A 22,986-nucleotide genomic window follows, 5' to 3' on the forward strand; every position below is an offset into this window, starting at 1 on the left:
TACCGCCTACCCTGACCCTGGCGTTAGTGTGGTGCTGTGCTCTTGACAGTCATGAATATCCAACGGACAGCGTCATGGACTACATGTATATATTGGCTTTGGCTATCTTTTTTTCTATGGGTGAGAACGAGATTAAGAAATGCTCTGCAAGCGAATTCTAGACGGCCTATTGGAGACAACAGCCAACAGGAGAACCCGGCACAAAGACCGGAGGAGGTATGTATATGTGTTGTTTTTTTTAATATCTAACGGTAGCATTTTTTTGTCTGGGCGTCTCTGAGGCTCTGCAGGTCCAGCAGATACACGGATGCCTGTATGGAAGCTGGGAGAAGGACGCCGCACCAGGCCTTCCTCCGGCATCTACAATTAGGCGTCCCTGCGGCTCCATCGCAGACGCTGCACCCAACCTTCCTCCGGCGTCTCGAATTAGGCGTCCCTGAGGCTCCGCTTCTATTTCTTAAATGAATAAATGAATAATCAAGATGTATTAGGTTATGCTGATTTTCTTGTGTAGGCGTCATGGCGTCTGTCCCGCTGTGCCTGCGTGTTTTTCACGCAGGCACAGCGGGACAGAGTCATCCGTGCAAAGGACAGGGACATTGGTAGACCAGGTTGGGCCATTGGCAGACCTGGACGTATCATTCGCCCACGGACAACTATCTTTGGCATGTCGGAGCGAGATGTAGTCCGAACCTACCGGCTGAGCTCACGGGCAGTCCTGTTCCTCTATGAAGATCTGCGCTGCGACCTTGATCCCCTGGCCAATCGCCACCATGCTGTGCCAGGGTTGACAAAACTTCTTGGTGCCTTAAATTTTGTTTGGTATTGGAAGTTTTCAAACCCCCGTGAGTGTCGTCATTGCGGGTATGACACAGGCCTCCTTCTCACGGCATCTGGCACAGGTCTTGAAGGCCATGATAAAGCGGATGAGGAAGTATATCGTGTATCCTACCGATCCAGTGGAGCTGCAACAGATCCGCAGTGGGTTCATGGGTATTGTAGGGATGCCGAACGTGTTGGGTACTATAGACTGCACCCATATTGCATTTACCCCCAGGTCGGAGGAAGAGAGTTCCTTCTGGAATCGCAAGCACTTCCATTCAATGAATGTTCAAGTCGTTTGCGATGCACACCTTCGGATTCTAAATGTTGTAGCGAAGTATCCTGGGAGCTGCCATGACGCCTACATTCTGGCACATTCGTCTATGGGCACTCATTTCCCAGAGGGGAAGTATGGTGAAGGCTGGCTACTTGGTAAGTGACATCGGCTATAGCTTGGGATTCTATATCTGGGATGTCCGGTATACAATATGTGCGCATTTATATATGTGATGTTGTTTTTGATGCATTCATGATTATTCCCCCAATAGGTGATTGCGGCTATGGCTGTAAGCCCTGGTTGCTAACACCACTCCAGTCTCCACGCACTGCGGCAGAAAAACACTACAATGAGGCTCATGGCAGCACCAGAAACATTATCGAGCGTACTTTTGGAGTTCTGAAAGGACGATTCCGATGTCTGGATCACTCTGGGGGAGCCCTGCAGTACAGTGCAGAAAAGGTGGCGAACATCATTGTTGCCTGCTGCATGCTACACAACATTTGTCAGCGATTTGGTGTGGATGCAGAGGTAGCAGAAAACTTGCCGCCAAATCCGCCTGTGGAACCGGCTGCTGAGGCGGACAACACTGCACGGGGGAATGATGTCCGACGAAGGATCATCAAAACTTATTTCTCCTGTAAGTTCTTATCTGTTATACATTCATTTCTCCATACTGATATGGCACTTTTATTGTTGCTCATAGCTCTGCAAAATTCGAGATATAATACTTTTAATGCCTGTACAGTATGTTAAATCTTGTGTTGTGTTTCTTTCAGGAGCTGCGATCCATCCAACTAACCATTTCCCAGCAAGCAGAAAAGTCGATTTAAAATAACAAATAATTGTGAGACAAATAAAATAGAGTTTGAATTTTCCCTTATCTTCTCTGTGTTTTCCATTGCATAATTTATAGTTCTTGAATTGTGTTCCCATTTAATCCTTAATAAATAGCTTCCTTTCCTTTTATTATAGCTTCTTACGTTAAATTATTTCGACGTCCCTGCGCCTCCGCAGGGCCATCGCAGACATGGACGCCTGTATGGACGCTGGGTGAAGGACGCCGTGCCAGGCCTTCTTCCGGCGTCTACAATTAGGCGTCCCTGCGGGTCCATCGCAGACATGGACGCCTGTATGGACGCCTTGTGGAGGAAGCCGCGCCAGGCCGCCTTCTGGCATCTACAATTAGGCGTCCCTGCGGCTCCGCGGGTCCTTCACCTGTACAGACACCAGGAGCAGGTGGCAGGACGCTTGCACGTGGAGCGGCACACCCTGACGGCCATTTTGTTTATGCTTTATAGCAAGGGCAAGGATGCCGCGTGGGAGGCTTCCCAATTTTTCGGAGGGGGACGTCAGGCTCCTGGCCACCCTCATAGTTCACGATGAAGGCCACCTCTACTTCCGCCCTGGGCACCCGCGAGACAGGGACTGGGCCGATGAGAACTGGCGGGCGCTCAGGGCACGATACAACGCCCAGGCTTCATACCCGAGGGAGGTAAGTTCATTGGCCTATGTTGTGGTTGGCAAAGGTCTGGTCTATGTTGCTTGTAAGAATGACACAGCTTATACTTCTAGCTAGCAGGGAAAAATCCGAGTTAAATTACATTTAGTATTTTGGGGTTGTTTTGTATTGCTGTGGGTGAGAAAAGAAAAACTGACACTTGACTTGTTTGGTTTGAATTGTTTTTTTGCCTCAAAAGCAAAGTAAAAGTTTTATCAACTTGTGTTTCCTATTTCTGTTGTATTCCCACCAGGTTAAGGCATTGAAAAAGTAGGCAAGGCGCATCAGGCTGGAGGAGCCCGAGTACCTGTGGGCCTTGTGGGCCCACCACAGAGCGGAGGAAGGTATGTGCTGTTAGCAATTGTCATGGTTGCCATGCAAGCGGCAAGGTCGTCTTTAGTAATGTCAATAGGAAATTTAACATTTGTGCCATTCTGGATCTTTGCATGCGCATCTGTGACACTTTTGCTATTTTTGTTTTCAGAGAGCACCACAGAGAGGGGTCATCGATCGCAGAATCTGCTCCTCCAGAAGAACAGGAAGGTTAGCCTTTAATAGCATGAACAGCCTTTTCTTTTACCTCTTTTCTAGTATCGCGCCACCGGTGCTGTACCTGTTTTACGTCCCTGGGCGTGACAGAAAGGGAGCTCACATCCTGCGCGATCTTCTCCCAAATCCGTTTCTTTGTGGAGCAAGAAACCTTGGACTGGAAGAGAACTTTATATTTGTCACAGACAGCACGGCACAGTAACTCCTTTTCTTCATCCGTGAAGCGAGCATTGCGGGTTTGCTTTTTGGACAGCTGGCTAGAACTTGTGCCTTCCTGCTCCTGATGTTCACCGTACTCTGCCTCGACCTGTGCAATAGTACGTTTTCCAGCCATGATAGTACCTGAATGGGGAAAAAAAAAGAAGAATGAATGGAGAGACAGCATGACAGAAATTGACACAAGCAGAATAAATGAAAAAAATATTGAACCAGAAACAAGAGAGGCCCATGGACAGCATCAAGCAACAGCCTGAACTAGTGCCTTCCAGCGGTTGCCGATCTCCAGGCTCTGCCTCTACCCATGGAATGTAATGTTTTCCTGGCATGATTGTCTGAATAGGAGAAAAAAAAAATGGAGGAAAGGGATCAATGAATGGAGCGATAATCAAGAACAGAATGACCCCGAAGGAAGAGGAGCACATGCAGAGCATATAATAAAGATTGAATACAATAAAGAGTGAAAATCAACAAAACAGAAGAGGAGCACATGCAGAGCATACAATAAAAATTGAATACAATAAAGAGGGAAAATCAACAAAACAGAAGAAGAGCATATGCAGAACATGCAATAAAGACGTCCATGGCCGCTGCCTTGAACGCCCGGACGTGGAAGGTAGGGGCCTCCGATCATGGACGTTCCCGCCTCTTTCCAAACGTCCATGATCGGAGGCCCCTACCTTCCATGTCCGGGTGCTCAAGGCAGCGGCCATGGACGTTGGAAGGCAGCGGGGCTTCCGATCATGGATGTCCAGAAAGAGGCGGGAACATCCATGATCGGAGGCCCCTACCTTCCACATCTGGGCGCTCAAAGGCAGCTGCCATGGACGTTGGAAGGCAGTGGGGCCTCCAATCATGGACGTTCCGGCCTCTTTCCGGACGACCATGATTGGAGGCCCCGCTGCCTTCCAAAGTCCATGGCCGCTGCCTTCCAAAGTCCATGGCCGCTGCCTTGAGCACCCGGATGTGGAAGGTAGGGGCCCCCAATTATGGACGTTTGGAAAGAGGCGGGAACGTCCATGATCGGAGGCCCCTACCTTCCACGTCTGGGCGCTCAAGGCAGCGGCCATGGACATTGGAAGGCAACTCTTTCCGGATGTCCAGGCTGCCTTGAACGCCTTCCCAGGCCTTCACAGGCGCCTGGACGTGGAAGTTAGGGGCTGACGTTCCCGCCTCTTTCCGGACGACCATGATTGGAGGCCCCGCTGCCTTCCAATGTCCATGGCCGCTGCCTTGAGTGCCCGGACGTGGAAGATAGCGGGGCCTCCGATCATGGACGTCAGGATGCTCAGGGCAGCGGTCCCGGTGTCCATGCGGGGTCTGTTGGAAAGAACCATCCAATTACCTGCTGAAAGCGTTGCCGATCTTCCAAATAATATCCTAAGGTACCACTGTAACCACTCTGTCCTGGCCCAAACCAAATACAAAGGGATTTTTACTTGGCGATGCGACTTATATACACGTCCAAGGTAGGATTATGACGCGGCGATGATATCACAAAGGGAGAACAATGGGATAAGTTTCCAGATCAATGAAAAGTTTGGAATGTAACTTTTCTAGATCGATAACATTTCATTACATTTTCAAAATGACATTTGCTGTTCCATAGAAATGACAGGTATGGAACCAGCACACCCTGGATATTGTATAGGTGGCTCTATAACGCACTATACAGTAAAATCGATTGCGAACGCCTACCACTTGATAGGCGTGCTTTTGATGCCGCTTGGATTTGCGTCTAAATTGAATACTGAATCGAGCGGATTGAGAACCAAAATGTGTGCGCGTCAAATGAGTGGGTGCCGGACACTGCCGCACTTTTTTTTATGCTTCGGTACTGTATCGGCCTGTGTGTGAGGTATCCATCTCATCATACCTTCCCTTCCTATATAAGTGCACTTGTGCACCCGTTGAGAGCCATATCCCACCTTCCGGAAAAGAAATCTTAATACAGGGACAATGACATAATCCCCCCAGTGGAATACTGGTTCTGTCTTCCTGACATTACTAAACCTTATGCTTTTCTGCCGTCTCAAGTGTTGCTTTACCTTTACCACCATAGTCATATTGTCAGTACTGAGCATTGTAGCACATCCTCTTCCAAACCTCTTTATGATTCACTGACCTAAACATATCATAGTTTTAAGACTGACTATAATTTCACCAGACTATCATTTCTGCTATATTCTTTCCCTGACCCTTTCCTCTGGGTATTCAGAGGAAAGCCTTATAACATCTAATCTTCTTGCTTTCCCTTAAGTCATCTCCCCTATAACTAGGAACTCCCAATTCTGGTACTCTACACTGCATTTTCCAATAAATTTCTCTCTCTTTATTCTCTGCTTTACATACTAAACGCAGGGTAACTCCTGAGGTACATATTGCCCTTTTTAACTTATCTTGCTACAATAAAAACAGATTTGATGAGACCACGTGACCCGATGAGCCGGTAAGCTGCGTGCCGACCGTGCTCCCAGCTCCCCTGCCGATTCACAGCGCTTTGGGCACATAAAAACTAAAACAAAGTGGCGTCCCCAGCAGATCAGGGGACACAGAAGAAAATAGACTCCTTTTTTCGAACGGACGAGGCTACTATGACGGCGAAACCGCAGCGCAGAGACAAAATTTCCTGCAGGCAGAGTGAAGCCAAGATGGCCGCTGGCCCCCCGAGTCCCGGTGCGACGGTGGAAAAGTCAGATATTGTGGGGGAAGTTACTCTAGCAGTAGTTCAAGCCCTGGAACCACAGTTCAGCGAATTGGACCAAAAAATTACTTTGGGCAATGAAACCTTAAAAGAAATCAAACAGCAAGTAGCCTGATACCCAGCAGCGAATAGCGGATGTTGAATCAGAAACACAGAACCTTTTACAAAACCATGGGACACTGACCAAAAAAATCATAGATCTCGAGGACAAGGTTGAAGACTTAGAGAACAGGTCCCACAGGAACAACCTGAGGTTTGTGGGGATCCCTGAGTCGGTGACTGACAGAGAGCTTGCTCATACTTTTGAAACATGGCTGCCTGCAGCACTGGGTCTTCCAGAACTGGAAGGCAAAGTTGTAGTTGAAAGAGCGCACCGATTAGGGGTGAAAAAGCTGGAGGCTACCAAACCCAGGGTGGCTATAGCTCGATTTTTGAATTTTCAGCATAAGACTGCTTTATTGCAAGCATATCGCAAGTGTGACAACCTGCTTTATGAGAATCACAAAATCATGCTTTTTCAGGATTATTCTGCAGCTGTGTCTGCAAAACGCAAGGAATTCTCTCCAATCTGTGCTGATTTGTTCAAGAGGAAACAGATTTAATTTACAATATCCCGCACGTCTCCGAATGGAATACAGTGGCGCATGGCACAATTTTGATTCTGTGGAGAAGGTGAAGCAGTTTTTAGCCGAGAAGGTGGACTCTAGGTGATCCCCCACATAGAGAGGCTTGCTGTCTCTCATTGCTGTTGCTGCTGTTGGCTTTCTTTCAGGTTCTTAAGTACACCAGTATATGCTGGCTTGACCCTTAATGCCTTGTTAAGGTTTACACTCCAAAATTTAATGTTTGAACAGTTATAGTGTTGGCGGGGGAGCTGGAGGGAGGTGGAACAGGTGGTCTCCTTCCTCCTTTTAATGGAGGACAGTAGTATTGTTTGGGGTACAGTGAAAGGGGGGAGGGAGGGATGGGAGGGATTATTACTGCTATGTGCTATGCTTCTTTCTGGGTTGCAGGGTCTATTTAATTTTGAGACTACTTGTAAGCCACTTGTATGTCACAATGTGCGGGGACTATTTTATTTTGCTACGGGTCTACCCTTAGGCTGGGAGGGGTGGATTCCCGTAGAGACAGCGAATTGTATTAGTCGAGGGCTGTATTTCTTCATTAATGACTATGGCTGAGAATCTTTGCTGCGTTTCCTGGAATGCTGCGGGTCTTGGCTCCCCAATAAAAAGGGCTAAGGTTTTACAATCCTTGAGGCGGCATAAGGCAACAATTGCATTTATACGAGAAACACATTTAGCGGCCAGTGAAAGTCAGAAGTTAGGTAGGGACTGGGTGTCAGAAGTCTATTGTTCTCCAGCTGTGCAGCAGAAAAGGGGGATAACAATTCTCATTGGGAAGAATGCGGTGTTTGAAGAAGCACGCTCTTTCTCTGACACTGAAGGTAGATATGTATTGGTGACGGGGAAATTGTTTGGCACAGTAGTCACGCTTTGCAGCTTCTATGGCCCTAATACTTCTCAGCATGATTTTTTTGTTAATCTGATTCAATTTCTCACTCTTAACTAAAAAGGTTTGTTACTTGTAGCTGGGGACTTTAACCAGGTGATGGATGTTAGTCTTGATAGAACAGGAACGGGGCATAGACAGGGACGAAACAAAGGTCTGCCGTATTTATGTCAGCAACTGCAACTGGTGGACCCGTGGAGAGTCCTCCACCCGGAATTGCATAATTACACCCATATAGCCAGGGCACATCTTTCCATGGCCAGATTGGACTATATTTTTGTCTCTCCTCAATGTTTTAATGTGCTTGAGACGGCTGAGATAGGACCAGAGGAATGCTCTGACCATGCCATGATTTGGGTAAATGTGAAGCTAGGGGGCCCTATGTCGAATCAGCCACGCTGGCGATTTCCTGCTCTCTTGTCAGATGATGTGGGGTTTCGCACTTATCTGCAGGACAAGTGGCGTGAACATGCCCGTCATAACTCCATACATGTAGATCAACCAGCCCTATTCTGGGAGGCGGGGAAGGCGGCTATGCGTGGCGAGATCATAGCTTATGTCATCCGGCAAAGAAAATTAGCCAACAGGCAAATTATTGAACTGGGGAGGGAGGTCACTAAAGCAAAATAGCTCACCCATCGGTACACACTAAGAGTACTTACAGAGATCTTTTATGCACTTGGTAAGGGAGCCTTACCAACGGAGGAGCCGAGCTGGGAAGCACCCGGGTGAGAAGGGACCAACCCGCTTGAGCCTAGACCCGACTTCCGCATCCTGACATCAACCAAGCCTGCCTGCTGCACCTATTTAAATCGTAGTGCAGCGGTGCGCAGCCGCTGCCGCGCGCCAAAGGGGCTTCCCCTAGGTGAGATTTTCTCTGTGGAAATTTTATCGGAGAATCGGCCCTCGATGGGGAAAAAGAGGAAAATACGACCTTTGGCGTCTACCCCAGTAGGAAATGCGATCAAAGGACCGATGGACCAACACATACTCAGGCGGGTGAGTCAGACCTCAAGGGAGGTCATTCCTGACATTTCCTTCTCCTCCGGAGCCTCTAGTAGCCCTGCCCAACACCAGGACCCCAATATACCCTCTGTAACAAACGGGGCTAGTAATGTAGCTAACCCCGATTTGATGGCATTAACATCGCCAGTAGACAGAGGAGGTACCCCACCAGGATAGGATGAGATTTCTCTATCAACGGATTCAGAGATAGAGTTGCTCAATCCTGATAACATAACCCTGGTGGACGTTTGGAAAGCTGTTAATAAAATGGAAAAGATGTTGTCTTTATCTATGGCTCAAACCACCAATTTTTCCAGAGAGACCAGGATTTCACTGGAAGACCACACTAAGCGTATTGTACATTTGGAGGCAGCAAGTGCAACCACCTCTTCAGAAATATTGTCATTATAAACATCTGGGACTACTTTCATGAAAGATTCTTTAATGATATATAAAAAATTAGAGGGGATTGAGAATATTATGAGAAGTAAAAATTTGAGATTTCTGAACTTTCCATTTACCAGATTAATTTCAGGACAGGAAATGTTTAAAAAATATGTAAAAACTTTTATGTATTACAAAGAATATTCTCATATCAAAATGTTATTATGTGTCTAACATGAAAAAAGAGGAGGCCGCACGAGAGGGGGAACTAGATGTTATCTCCACAGATAGTCCAAATTTAACAGCTTTTTTGGAATCATCTATGGATGATATTTCAACCAGAGCCACATTTATAGTGGCATTTGGATTAGAGCAAGAAAGAAATTTGGTTCTTCAAAAATACTTTAAAAATAAAGATTTCTGCTTCTGTGGTCAAAAGGTCCAGGTATTCCCGGATGTCTCTAGAAGCACTCAATGAAGGCGGAAACAGTTTCTATTAATGAAACAGAGAGTACTTGGTCTAGGGGCCACGTTCTTTCTGAAGTTTCCCTGTAAGTGCTTAGTCACTTTTCACAAGAATAAGTTTATTTTTACGGAACCTGCCCACCTTGAGGTATTTCTTGTAGATAAAGGTGGATGAGGGCGTATTAACAGCTTCTATTATTGGGGACTAATTAACTGGTAAAAGTTTGTTTTTTCTCCATTACACATATGGTTGTGATTTTTTCTTTTTAGCTCCCCTATAAAGTGGACTTTAAATGTGGAATTACATGTTTTTTAATTTACTTGTCTTTATTTTCCTCTTGAAAATGTTTTGGTAATCCACAAATATTTCTTTGTTTCTTTAATTGTAAAATGTTATAAGAAATTAATAAACTATAAATTAAAAAAAAAAATTTATGCACTTTAAATTGTTATATTCACCAACGCACACAGAAGGATCTCCTGTATTACTCCCATAATCTATACAAATATGGTAACAAAATGGGAAAACTTTTAGCAAACCAAGTTAGGGCTCAAAGGGGAACGACGTTTATCCCGGCTTTGAAAGACATAGGGGGAACCCGTCAATCATCTGGTGCGCAAATCTGTGCCATTTTTCGGAAATTTTATGAAAGCCTTTATGCGAATGATCTCTCTCCGCAGGCATCCATTGCCGAGTTTAAATGTTTTCAGAATTTGGCCATACCTAAATTAAGTGAGGTCCAATTACAACAGTTAAACGCCCCCATTACAAAGCAGGAAATATGGGAAAACATTGGGGCAAGTAAATCTCATAAAGCACCAGGGCCAGATGGGCTTAATGCTGATTTTTATAAATTACTTAAACTGGAGGTGGGGGGACCCTTTACAACTTTACTTTTCTGCCATCCCAGGAGTGGGGCTATCCAACGAAGCCACAATGGCATACATAACTGTTCTTCCAAAAGGTGGCAAAGACCCGCTTTACCCTGCCTCATACCGGCCTATTTCTTTGTTGAACTACGATGTCAAATTGTTCGCCAGGATTGTGGCAAATAGATTAAGTGGGGTGCTGCCAACTCTTAATATCAGATAGCCAGGTGGGCTTTGTGAAGGGGAGAAAAGCAAGTAAACACCTTCTCAGTCTCTGGATAGCAATGTCACACTGTATAGCCCAGCGCATCCCAGCCTTAGCTGTAGGATTTGATGCCGAAAAGGCTTTTGACTGGGTGGCTTGGGATTACTTATTCTCCATTCTACACCGCTTCGGCTTTCAGGGCACTGTTCTCGATAGCATATCTGCGCTGTACCAACACACCCAGTCCATGATAGTTGTTAACGGATTAATGTCTGCCCCGTTTGCGCTCCATAGGGGGTGTACGTCAGGGATGCCCGTTGTCACCTTTACTTTATATTTTATCTTTAGAGCCCCTGATAAGGGTTATTAATGAGGATCCTGCTGTAGAGGGGCTGCAAGTGGGACGAACCCATTTTAAGATTGCAGCATTAGCGGACGGTGTCTTAATTTTTGTTGTTAACCCAACTGTTTCTTTACCTAGAGTCCTTGAGTTACAAGCCCAATTCGGGTTTTTTTTGGGTTTAAAAGTTAACAGAGTCAAATCCAAAGCTATTGATATCCTGGGCTCAGTCAAGGCACTCTGGCCCGGAGATTTCCCATTGCGATGGGTCACCTCCGAGATGAAATATTTGGGCATTCGAATACCGGTTGATGTCAATAATTTGTATGATGTTAATATTTTGCCATTACTTGCCAAAACGAAACAAAAACTGTCTGAATGGATGACATTGCCCTTGTCTCTCTCTGGAAGGATTCAGTTATTCAAAATGATTGAACTACCCAAATGGTTATACGTAATGCACATGCTGCCACTTTGGATTCGGAAATCCCACATCTCGGATCTGCATGCAGCGCTCCGCCGCTTCATCTGGAGAAACAAAAAGGCAAGGATCGGGCTGACAACGCTTATGCGTTCTACACCGGAGGGGGGCCTTGCATGTCCGAACATTCATTACAATATGGCTAGTTTGCTCTGTCATCTTCGAGATTGGCTGAGGGGTACGAGCATCTTTATACCAAAGGACCTACTCCAGGACTGGTGTAAGCCTATCGCTATTGGTAATCTTCTCATAGCCCCTAGATCAGCTATGCCTCTACATCTGAGGACCTTCCCGTATATTGTAGCTTGTCGGACAGTATGGAAACGCTTATGCTCGCAACTTCATATACCATGGAGGATGCTACATTTCGCGACGATTCAAGGATTGCCCCTGTTCTCCCCAAGTTGGGATTATTCGATGTTTCTTCAATGGACTGAGCTGGGCCTTACTTATATTGAGCAATTAATGGACTCCACAAAGCAGAGGTTACGCTCCTTTATGGACTTACAGGCTCAATATGGGATCCCACGAACTAGTTTTTTTGCTTATTTACAGATTCGTCACTTCTTTGCTACATGGGAGGGGAAGCCTGAGACACAGGTCCCTGTGGACAGATTGGAAGCATTTTTCCCCTCCTCTTCGCAACGCACGTTCTGTTCTTTAATGTTAAAGAAACTATTACAATTGGAACCCTCGGATCTGATTCATCAATTAACAGCCACCTGGGCCAAGGATCTGCAATGTCAGATTTCCTCGCGGCAAATGACAAGTTGTTTCCAGCTGATTGCTCGCTGCACAGAAAATGTACAACTGCATGAAGTGCAGTATAAAACGCTACATAGAATATATGTTGCTCCTTTACAGGCTTTTCAATGGAAGATGGCCTCCTCCTCGTCCTGTCTCAAATGTGGAGCAGAAAATGCGACACTTCGTCATAATTTATGGGACTATGCTGTTATTCATCGGTTTTGGACCAAAATCTTAGGATTTCTGGGCCGCCTTTTAAATAGTAACATCCCACAAATCCCGCAATTGTGCCTTTTACATCTGTTTGGGAACTCAACCTTAAAAGTGTACACTCCGGCTTGTGGCCGCCTTTTAAGCAAGGGCTTTCTCTTAGCTAAACAGTCAATACTGACTCAATGGTTGGCTAAAGAACCACCGACATTTACTCAGTGGCGCCTGAAACTCCATCAAATGGTCGTCTATGAACAGCTCTCGGCAAAAGCGGCTTCCTCACCCAGGAAACAAGACCAATTTCTTGACATCTGGAACCCGTACCTTATGATTCTTAATCATTGGGTAAGAAGCTAAATTTTGGATTTTACCACGTGACCCGTTGTCACTATCCTCTTGGATGGATGTCTTTTGCGCATTTTCTGGAGGGTTATTACTCAATGTGTCATTAATATTGTCACCGAGGCTACCACCCTGCAAATCCAATTTGGCCTCCGTACTATCTCCGGGACTTACTGGAGATTGATTTCATGGATTATAACCTTTCTGGACAGCGCATAGTGGGGAATAACGGGATAATGGGGGGGGGGGGGGGAGGCAAGGACTCAGCTATGTTTAGGATTTAGCTCTGCTAAGAATCAACTATGTTTCAGAACTATTTGTTAACTTGTTCAGTCTTTAATTTGGTTGTTAATTTGAAAGCATATAAATAAAGATATAAAAAAAAATAAACAGATTTGATTTATGATAAGAAAGACAGGAAAAGAAGTACAGCACAAAAATTGTTCCTTTTACATATCATGCTGCCCGCTTACGTGAACAGGCAAACAAGATTCAGTTTTTTATTACCTTATTCCATATTCATCCCATCTCTTCTTATCTCAAACAAAAAATAGAAATGTATTTGGATGGGCCTATTGCCATCCTCATATCTTGGCCCATAATGGCATAACCTTGGAACCTAATCCTCTTTCCAAGGTGGATACCATAATAAATCCCTCAGTCTCGACAGTGGGACCCGTTCCTAGCCTAGTCTCCTTTATGGCTCTGTCACCTGGTCCTATTGGAGAACTTTCTCTCTCTTCTTTTCTGTAGTTCTTATATTTTGCCTTCCTTCGCTTCTGCCCATGTAGATGCTGTTTACCTTCTTGCATGCTCCAGTACTTTTAGCTCACTTATCTCAGTAGCCTCTTCTCTTGGCTCAGACGGCTCTCTGGGGTCTTTCTGCCTCAATAAGTCCCCTGTGTCTGGTTTTGACCTTGTGCTTTCTTCTTATGCACCTTTAGGCCTACTTTCTCTAGTTATTCCATCCACAGAGAGCAGTTAGTTTTCCTCTCTTACCCATCTTGGCTCTGTTATCTGTTCCTTTTTGCCACTCAGTATCAATCCAGTAGTGCAGCACTGAGAAAGAAGCAGATTATTGGACACAGCATGGTTTCACAAAGGGAAGATCTTGTCAATCAACCTTGAGGTCTTGAAAGGGCAAATTTTGATAAGCTGCACGTGGCAAAGTACACGGGTATATCGTACCCATGTGCCTTTAACCAAATTTAAAAAAGAAACTACTTGGATACTTTCTCTTTGATAATTGGTTAAAAGACGCAGGGGTACATGAGGATCCACATATTATGCCCCCGTTATTTTCTGTAGGTGGCGTTCCAGGGTAGAAATTACACATGTACAATGAAAAATGCAATTCTACGTATATAGTTATTTTTCTCCCTGACCGAAACACACCCTTGGGAACAGCTATTTTAATAGCTGCTGAATCTTGGCTGCCAGCGGCCCTGGATCTCACGGAGATGGTGGGGATGATCCGAATAGAGAGAGCCCACCACTTGGGAAACAGACGCGACTGTGACAACAGACCCCGCATTATTATTGCAAAGGTTTTAAAGTGGCCTCATAAAAAAACAGCTCATGCAAGCCTACAGGAAGAAACGTGCAAGAAAAGTTTACCAAGGGACTCACATTAGATTATTTCAGGACTTTCCTTCTCAGCTCCTGCAACATTGTAAAGTATTCAATCCCATTTGCACTGCCTTAAACCAAAAACAAGTGCGCTTCCAACTTCAATATCCAGTGAAACTTTGAATCTGGCATGCAGGGAAAGCACATTTGTTTGAGGTAGCTATGGAAGCAAAGGAGTTCATTGAATGGTCTAGCGTGAGCGGCGATTTTTACTTAAAGTATTGATTAAGGGTTTTCTTCCTGTGGCTTAAGATGGCCGCTGGAATATTGTTCCTGCCTTGGTTCTTTAGCGTTAATAAAGTTTTTTCAAGTGGCCGCCCGCACGTGCCTCAGTAACTGTCTGCCGCTCGGCCTTCCTACCTGCAGTGATTCATCTTGAGCTACCTTTCTTTTCTCTGGATGAGATCGCTGTCTGTTGCAGGCAGCTTGGAGTCAATGCGACAGATTGGGAGGTGAGCGAGGGGTCGCGCCGGAGGTGGCTTCCCTCTGGGTATACTCCACTATACCGGGCCTACTTAGACTTCTCTGCGACAGAAGCACCTTCAGCGGCAGGCTGAAGGCGGCGTTCATCATTTTTATCAACGATTTGAGTGAGACTATGTTAAAAAGGGGTCCTCCCTATTGGACTGGGGCTGAGGGCTGTGTTAGTGATGACTTGGTCAAGCCCTGTTTTTTCTTTTTCCCGTGGTTTAATAGCTGCTGAATATAGCCACTCTTCCTGGAGAAAATTACAGACCCAGGGATCTGAGCGCCAATCTCTATGATGATAGAACGCAGAGAGTGGTGGTTAGTGGTGTTCACGTTGCTGAAAGTAAAGTGACCAGTGGGGTATCCTAAGGCCCTGGGTTGGGACCCAGTTCTTTTCAGTGTTGTTAGTAATGACACCGCAGAGAGATCTGAGGGACAAAAATACTTGTTTGCAGATAATATAAAAATCTGCAACACCAGAAGGGATTAAAAAAAAAAAAATGAAAGGGTGCTTGAAGATATTTGAAGAATCACCAAGAGCTTGGAAAATTACATTCAAATGCTAATGAGATGTAAATTTAGGCATTTGGGGATGAAAAAAAATTCACTAGCTACATATCCTTTAGAAGGACAAGAACTGTAAACTGCAAAAAAACAAAAAAAACCCCATTTAGGAGTAATCATTGCAAATGACCTGAAGGTAGGAACAGCTAACAGTATTCTTGGTTGCAGAAGCATCATGGGCAGGAAAAGGAGAGAACTGATCCGTAGGTCACTAGTGAGACTGTACCTTGAGTACTGTGTTCCTTTCTGGAGGCCAGACCTTTGTGTAAGGACATATGAGAGAATGTAAGCAATCCAGAGAGAAGGGCCAGGGAAATGATACAGGGCCGATGGCATAAAACTTACAAAGAAGGGCTTATCACACACAAAACGTGCATGCTGAAGGAAAGAAGAGAAAGTGGGAGTATAAGAGAATCAGGCTTCAAGAAATTACAGAAGGTGAAATCTATAGACATGGAATTTTAAGATCAAAGAGTCATGATGTGAAAGCAGGATGGTTCAGAGGAAGCACGAGAAATAAAGTTTCTTTACTGAGAGGGTGGGTATATCTACATATGTGCTCTCCCCTGTTCCGGTCTCAGTGATGCACTCATTACTATTCTATCCTACCACAGCATTCTCTTCCCCAGCTTTTAAAGGCCTGTCAAGTCAACTCCTGTTCCTGTGCACCCCTCTCCTTATGCACCGGTTTGCTAATAAATCCTCGCTTTGTAAATACCCTCGTCTAGCCTATGTGAACTGTTAAATATTTATTACCATCCTCCTCGCTTAACTGCCCTTGCTCTTGTTCATCGTTTATCTATGACCTCCTTTGTCTTTAAATCCTTAACCAAAGTTTTCCGTTATTGTTCACATGTTATTTTATTAACTGTTCTCTGTTCCATGTAAAAGATACGCCTCTTTTTGGCTTGTCCTTTTTGTTACATGTAAATCAGTATGATGTGTAAACGGCTACCGGTATATAAAAATGTTAAAATAAATAAATAAATGTTTTAGGAACCCTACTGTGATCATTTTCAAAGGAAGGTAAACATTTTTTATTTTTCACGAATGTTTTAAGCAAGAAACAAAACTGTTTCCCACACCCTTAGGCTGTTGTTGGCTCTCTCAGAAGCAGAAGTTACATTTCACAGTCACACTAGAGTGTTTGCATTTTGCAATTTGTGCTTGGCAGAATGGCTTGTGAGGTTTTGAATGTGTCTATATCCATTTATCCAGTTCTGTTAATGCCTTTGTTATGCTCACTGTAAAACCATGCATCAGACTCCCATTATCCCCTTTCTAAATGTCTGGAAACAACAAAATATCTAACTAACCTTTATTTGAGAAAAGAAAATGCTGAAATATGTTCATTGTTAAGTTGCCTTTTCTAGTCTGTTACACTTCCTGAGATACCTGATCCTTTAGTGAGATTGTACAATGCCCAGACGGTCGCGGGGTTCAAATGAATTATATTGCCAGCATTTCTTGCAGCTTCTGCAGATGTTCTAGCTGAAATGGTTTCCTCAAGAATGAATAGACTTGTTTTAACTATCGAGTTCTTCTTTCTGAGTCCTAGCATTTAGGATCAAATAACAGGTACCAACTATTCTTTTTCCCCAGAGATATTCAGTCATTTGGGGTAGATAAAGGAAATATGAAAAGATCTTTCCATGAAACTTATAGGGCCCATATTCCTGTCTTACAAAATGTAATAATGCCATAGAAAAATTTCATCACAACAGTAAAAAGGGTAATTGAAGCTGCTTTATCTGTGGCTAAATTAAACAGTTCATTGTGTTGATGATTTTAATAGCATTATTATTATTTTTTAATTATTTATTAAAATTGTCAACATATTTTTAGGAAATCCTTTGAATTAAGGGTCAACAAGCTTTTGAGAGTTATCCACTCTTCATTATCATTAAAGATACAGCGCAGTTACAATGGGTTTAAAAAGCTGCCACATCAGTCCATATATACAAGTGGACAACTATACGGCTCGATACTGTAAGACCGCGGCAGAAAGAGTGCGGCATTGCCAGGTGCACCCTTCCTCCCTGCATGCACAGTTCTCTTGACCTAGCGCCTGATACTCTCTTCTAATTGCATGCAAATGCATGCCGCGGCTGTGAAGCGTTAGGGAAGGGTTATGCCCGCCCAACCCATTTTACTGTATAGGCGCTTAATACAGCGCCTATACAGTAACCTGGGTGCGCTGGTACCTGTCATTTCAAATGACATTTGAAATGACAGGTACCAGGAAGTGTAAAAAAAAAAACCAAAAAACCAAAAATATGTAAAAACCTGAGTGTTATAAAAAAAAATAATTTTTAAATACCTGTCACTTTCATGTGGTCATCCAGGCAGCGGCGTGGGTCCAGGCGGCCGGCGGCGGGAGCCGGGTGTTCGATCGAGGCCGCGGGCGGGTAGGCGCGTGTTTGATTGGGCAGGCGGCGGCAGCGGAGGCGGGATCGGGGGGGCGGGTGGGCGCGTGTTCAAACGAGGCCGCGGGCGGGTGGGCGCCTGTTTGATTGGGCGGGCAGCAGCAGCGGGATCCGGGGGGGGCGGGTGGGCGCGTGTTCAAACGAGGCCGCGGGCGGGTGGGCGCGTGTTTGATTGGGCAGGCGGCGGCAGCGGCGGCGGGATCGGGGGGGCAGGTGGGCGCGTGTTCAAACGAGGCCGCGGGCGGGTAGGCGCGTGTTTGATCGGGCGGGCGGCGGCGGGATCGGGGGGGCGGGTGGGCGCGTGTTCAAACGAGGCCGCGGGCGGGTGGGCGCCTGTTTGATTGGGCGGGCAGCGGCAGCGGCGGCGGGATCGGGGGGGCGGGTGGGCGCGTGTTCAAACGAGGCCGGGTCGCACAGGCGCGCATTAATTCACTGCCGGTGGGGGTTGCCGGAGGCTGCTTTCGCCGCCGGCTCCCTCCACCAGAATTAATGCGCGCCTGTGCGACCCGGCCTCGTTTGAACACGCGCCCACCCGCCCCCCGGATCCCGCCGCCGCCCGCCCGATCGAACAGGCGCCCACCCGCCCGCGGCCTGGTTTGAACGCGCGCCCCCCCCCCCCCCGGCTCCCGCCGCCGCCCGCCCGATCAAACACGCGCCTACCCGCCCGCGGCCTCGTTTGAACACGCGCCCACCTGCCCCCCAGATCCCGCCGCCGCTGCCGCCGCCCGCCCAATCAAACACACGCCTACCCGCCCGTGGCCTCGATTGAACACCCGGCTCCCGCCGCCGGCCGCCTGGACCCACGCAGCCCTCCGGCTCCCGCCGCTGCCTGGATGACCGCACGAAAGTGACAGGTATTTAAAATTTTTTTTTTTTTTCTGACAGGTTTTTATGTGTCCCACAGCATTACATTTTCTCGCTCATCTCTGTATCGCTTTTTTTTTTTTTTATTGTGTTTGAGTATCTTAAGTGGTGTCGATGGATTTGTTACTAGACTCACAGTCCTAACACCTACTAGGGGGAGGCGGTAAACTAACACGTTAAGGCCGCGGCAAAACAGCGGGTTACTAAGGAGATAATATCAGCGCCCGTTACAGTATCGGAGGGGAATAGCTAATTCCTTCATTATACAGCTAATTCGTTCATTTACACATCATATACATGCCGCGTGCGGAAAGGGTTATGCGTCTGTTTTAAGAAGCGCTAAGGACGCGCGAAACTGGAGACTGTATCGCTGGATCGCCTTGCGCGTCCGAATTGTGCGCTCCGAGCACGTTACAGACGGGAAATCTTCAACCGAACGATACTGTATCGAGCCGATAGTTATTTGCTCAAGAAATCCTTGAAGCGGAGTTAGAAAAAATGTTAGGCAGTTTCATCAGTATAATACCAAGACAAAGCCAATAAGGTGTTTTACACACAGAAATGGCTTTTTGCAATATTGCCTGCCCGATATGTGTTACGTTTACCTGGACTGAGTGGGGGCAGACTTATAAGGTGTTTGGACTTATATGCATGCTTTTATATTTTAAAAAGTATCAGATGAATTTTCAAAGGAGTTAAGCATGTAAATGTAACATAGCAATTTTCAAAAGCCCACTTAAATGCACAGAGTGCATTTACAAGTGCAAAACCCAATGTTAAGCATATAAATGCTTTTAAAAATTAGGCCCTTAGTGCAAAAATTGTCATAAAAAATGTGTGTGGAGATTATAGCAGGTATAACATGTATGAGCAGATCACTGTCAAAGTGGACTTATGCACGTATTGTATTTGCCAAATTTTTTATGCATGATGTTACTTAACAATCCCCATAATATGCTTGCTTGATTTTTGAAATCCTTCTCAGCTTGTTAAATTCTTGAGACACAAAGCTGTATAATTTTGAGCTGTCTAAACCTTTTCATGTGGTCTCTCTTTGTAGGATTCTTCCTCTTGGTAATTGAGAACCTTATAGCTTGCTGTAAGGAGGCAATTGTTTGCTGCTGTGGCTTATATTTGTTTCTATGGATTTTATTTAGTGTTTTTTTTTTCTTTCCATCTTTTGCTTTGGATCATCCCCCTTGATTTGTGCAGCTGAGGATACATTGAGTACCCACAGAAGTCCTTTTACCCTCTTTATAGTGCTTACAGGGAGATCTGAGCAAAAAAAAACCAACAAACCCAAACAACCCAAAACATCCTGTGGTAGCACCCTTGGCCTTAACTCCAAGAATAACTTCCGTCTTTTCTGGGTAGCTCGAGCAAATCAGGAAAGACACAGATTTTCTTATTCAAAAATAACAAATTCATATGGTTTAAATAAAACTTCTAAAACCCCATTCTCTGCTCAGCTCTAATATTAACTTCCCAAAAGTGCTGATGCATTTAAACTGTCAGGCATTGGTGTGTCTTGCACTCCGCTATCGCCAGATCTTTTCTTAAATGGGGGCAAATAATGCACTCCTAGCAGCTGGAGGCAGAGACTCAGATGGGGAACATAAAGGAGGTCAGTAAAATATTGCTTGAGCACAGCCTCAGGCCCCGGGGGAGTTGGGAAAGCACAAGTTCTGTTTTTGGTTTTTAATTCTGTTTTCTAAATGCTCAAGTTTTGTTATGTGAGGCCAAGTTATCTTTAAATCAGACAGAGTTCCTCTCCCTGAATGTTATCAACATTTTGGAATGGAGGAGTAGCCTAATAGCAGGCAAACAGCCGTAAAACACAGAATTGTGATGGGTATGCAGTCTACAGTATTGTGCCTTCAAGGGAAATAATATTTTTTAAAGACTTAACTGCATACTTAAAAATGATTTCAGAACGTGCCTGCGTGGGATGTATGATTATACTCTGAAGTAACAGGGAGAAACCAGTTCTCAACTATATGATTGTTCCTTTAACTCACAGGCGTAGTTTGTCTGCTTAGTTTGAGGGGTAAAGGGCTAAGGAGGTGAGTTTTTCTGGAGTACATCCTCCCCTCCCCCCAAACTACACCAATGTTTTAAACATCTAGTGCTGCTCATTTACAAAAGCAAACGTAGCCCTCATCACGATCCAGTCCTGGGCACAGGAGCTCACAGGGAAGCTCATGGCTAAGGGGCAGGCCCCATGACCTCCCTGGGTTCGTCCCTTGGGGGGTTTTCCTTGTTTGGGCTCTTCTGCTCATCAGCCCAGTCAAAAGCTTAAAGAAAATTGCCATGCCAAAGCTGCTATTCAAAATAAAAGTTCTTTACTGGTAACCGACAGCAGGTAAAATAAAAGTCCAAAATAGTGATGCACAATGAAAGTCCAAAACAGCGCAAAGAATAAATCTCAGTCACTTTCAGTTGCAATACTTTGCCCTCGCAAAATAAGTCAGCTCTTGAGATATGAAGCCTCCTTTCTTATACCCCTCTCAAGTAACTGCTTTGAAGTCAGCCCCTCTCCTGATTCACAGTAATGTTTCCACTCTGGTAAGCTTCTGGATGATTCTTTCTCCAACCAGGAACTTCTTAAGACATTTTTCTCAGATGGACAGTTTCTTCCTTTCTCAAACTCCCACCAAGGACAAACTTTTTTTTTCTTCATGGACACGTCTCCAAAACTTCTCCCTGGAGAGAAGAGGAGGGTGGCCAATGTAACCCCAATATTTAAAAAGGGTTCCAGGGACGATCTGGGTAACTATAGACCAGTGAGCCTGACTTCAGTGCTGGGAAAAATAGTGGAAACTATTCTCAAGATCAAAATTGTAGAGCATATAGAAAGACATGGTTTAATGGAACACAGTCAACATGGATTTACCCAAGGGAAGTCTTGCCTAACAAATCTGCTTCATTTTTTGAAGGGGTTAATAAACATGTGGATAAAGGTGAACCGGTAGATGTAGTATATTTGGATTTTCAGAAGGCGTTTGACAAAATCCCTCATGAGAGTCTTCTAAGAAAACGAAAAAGTGATGGGATAGGAGGCGATGTCCTTTCGTGGATTACAAACTGGTTAAAAGACAGGAAACAGAGAGTAGGATTAAATGGTCAATTTTCTCAGTGGAAAAGGGTAAACAGTGGAGTGCCTCAGGGATCTGTACTTGGACCAGTGCTTTTCAATATATATATAAATGATCTGGAAAGGAATACGAGTGAGGTTATCAAATTTGCGGATGATACAAAATTATTCAGAGTAGTTAAATCACAAGCGGATTGTGATACATTACAGGAGGACCTTGCAAGACTGGAAGATTGGGCATCGAAATGGCAGATGAAATTTAATGTGGACAAGTGCAAGGTTTTGCATATAGGGAAAAATAACCCTTGCTGTAGTTACACGATGTTAGGTTCCATATTAGGAGCTACCACCCAGGAAAATGATCTACGCATCATAGTGGATAATACTTTAAAATCGTCGGCTCAGTGTGCTGCAGCAGCCAAAAAAGCAAACAGAATGTTAGGAAGGGAATGGTTAATAAAACAGAAAATGTCATAATGCCTCTATGTCGCTCCATGATGAGACCGCACCTTGAATACTGTGTACAATTCTGGTCACCGCATCTCAAAAAAGATATAGTTGCAATGGAGAAGATACAGAGAAGGGCAAACAAAATGATAAAGGGGATAGAACAGCTCCCCTATGAGGAAAGGCTGAAGAAGTTAGGGCTGTTCAGCTTGGAGAAGAGATGGCTGAGGGGGGATATGATAGAGGTCTTTAAGATCATGAGAGGTCTTGAACGAGTAGATGTGACTCGGTTATTTACACTTTCAAATAATAGAAGGACTAAGGGGCATTCCATGAAGTTAGCAAGTAGCACATTTAAGACTAATCGGAGAAAATTCTTTCACTCAACGCACAATAAAGCTCTGGAATTTGTTGCCAGAGGATGTGGTTAGTGCAGTTAGTGCAGCTGGGTTCAAAAAAGGTTTGGATAAGTTCTTGGATGAGAAGTCCATTTACGGCTATTAATCAAGTTTACTTAGGGGTAGATTTTCAAAGGGTTACACGCACAACCCCCCAAAACCTACCCCAAACCCCCCCTGCGCGTACCGAGCCTATCTTGCATAGGTTGCCGGCGCGCGCAAGCCCTGGGGCTTTCCTGGGGGGCGTGGCTGCGGCCTCCGGACCAGCCCCCCAGACCTGACCATGGCGCAGGCGTAACTTGTGCAACAAAGGTGGGGGGGGGGGTTTAGATAGGGCCGGGGGGTGGGTTAGGGAGGGGAAGGTGCGGGGGGTGGAAGGAAAGTTCCCTCCGAGGCCATTCCGATTTCGGAGCGGCCTCGGAGGGAACGGAGGCAGGTTGTGCGGCTCGGCGCGCGCAGGCTGCCG

At 45.4% G+C, this 22,986-nt stretch overlaps 1 long non-coding RNA gene across 1 annotated transcript in view; it reads right to left on the bottom strand.

The window, feature by feature from the left end:
- Window positions 1-2,318: 2,318 nt before the first annotated feature.
- The window catches only part of LOC115096122, a 50,995-nt gene continuing 30,327 nt past the window's right edge, over window positions 2,319-22,986 (bottom strand). The window contains exon 3 of the long non-coding RNA XR_003857980.1: window positions 2,319-3,491. This is a non-coding gene — a long non-coding RNA (uncharacterized LOC115096122). The remainder of the gene's footprint in view (window positions 3,492-22,986) is intronic.

The sequence above is a fragment of the Rhinatrema bivittatum genome, chromosome 7, assembly GCF_901001135.1.
Source record: "Rhinatrema bivittatum chromosome 7, aRhiBiv1.1, whole genome shotgun sequence".
In the NCBI taxonomy this organism is placed as follows: Eukaryota; Metazoa; Chordata; class Amphibia; order Gymnophiona; family Rhinatrematidae; genus Rhinatrema; species Rhinatrema bivittatum.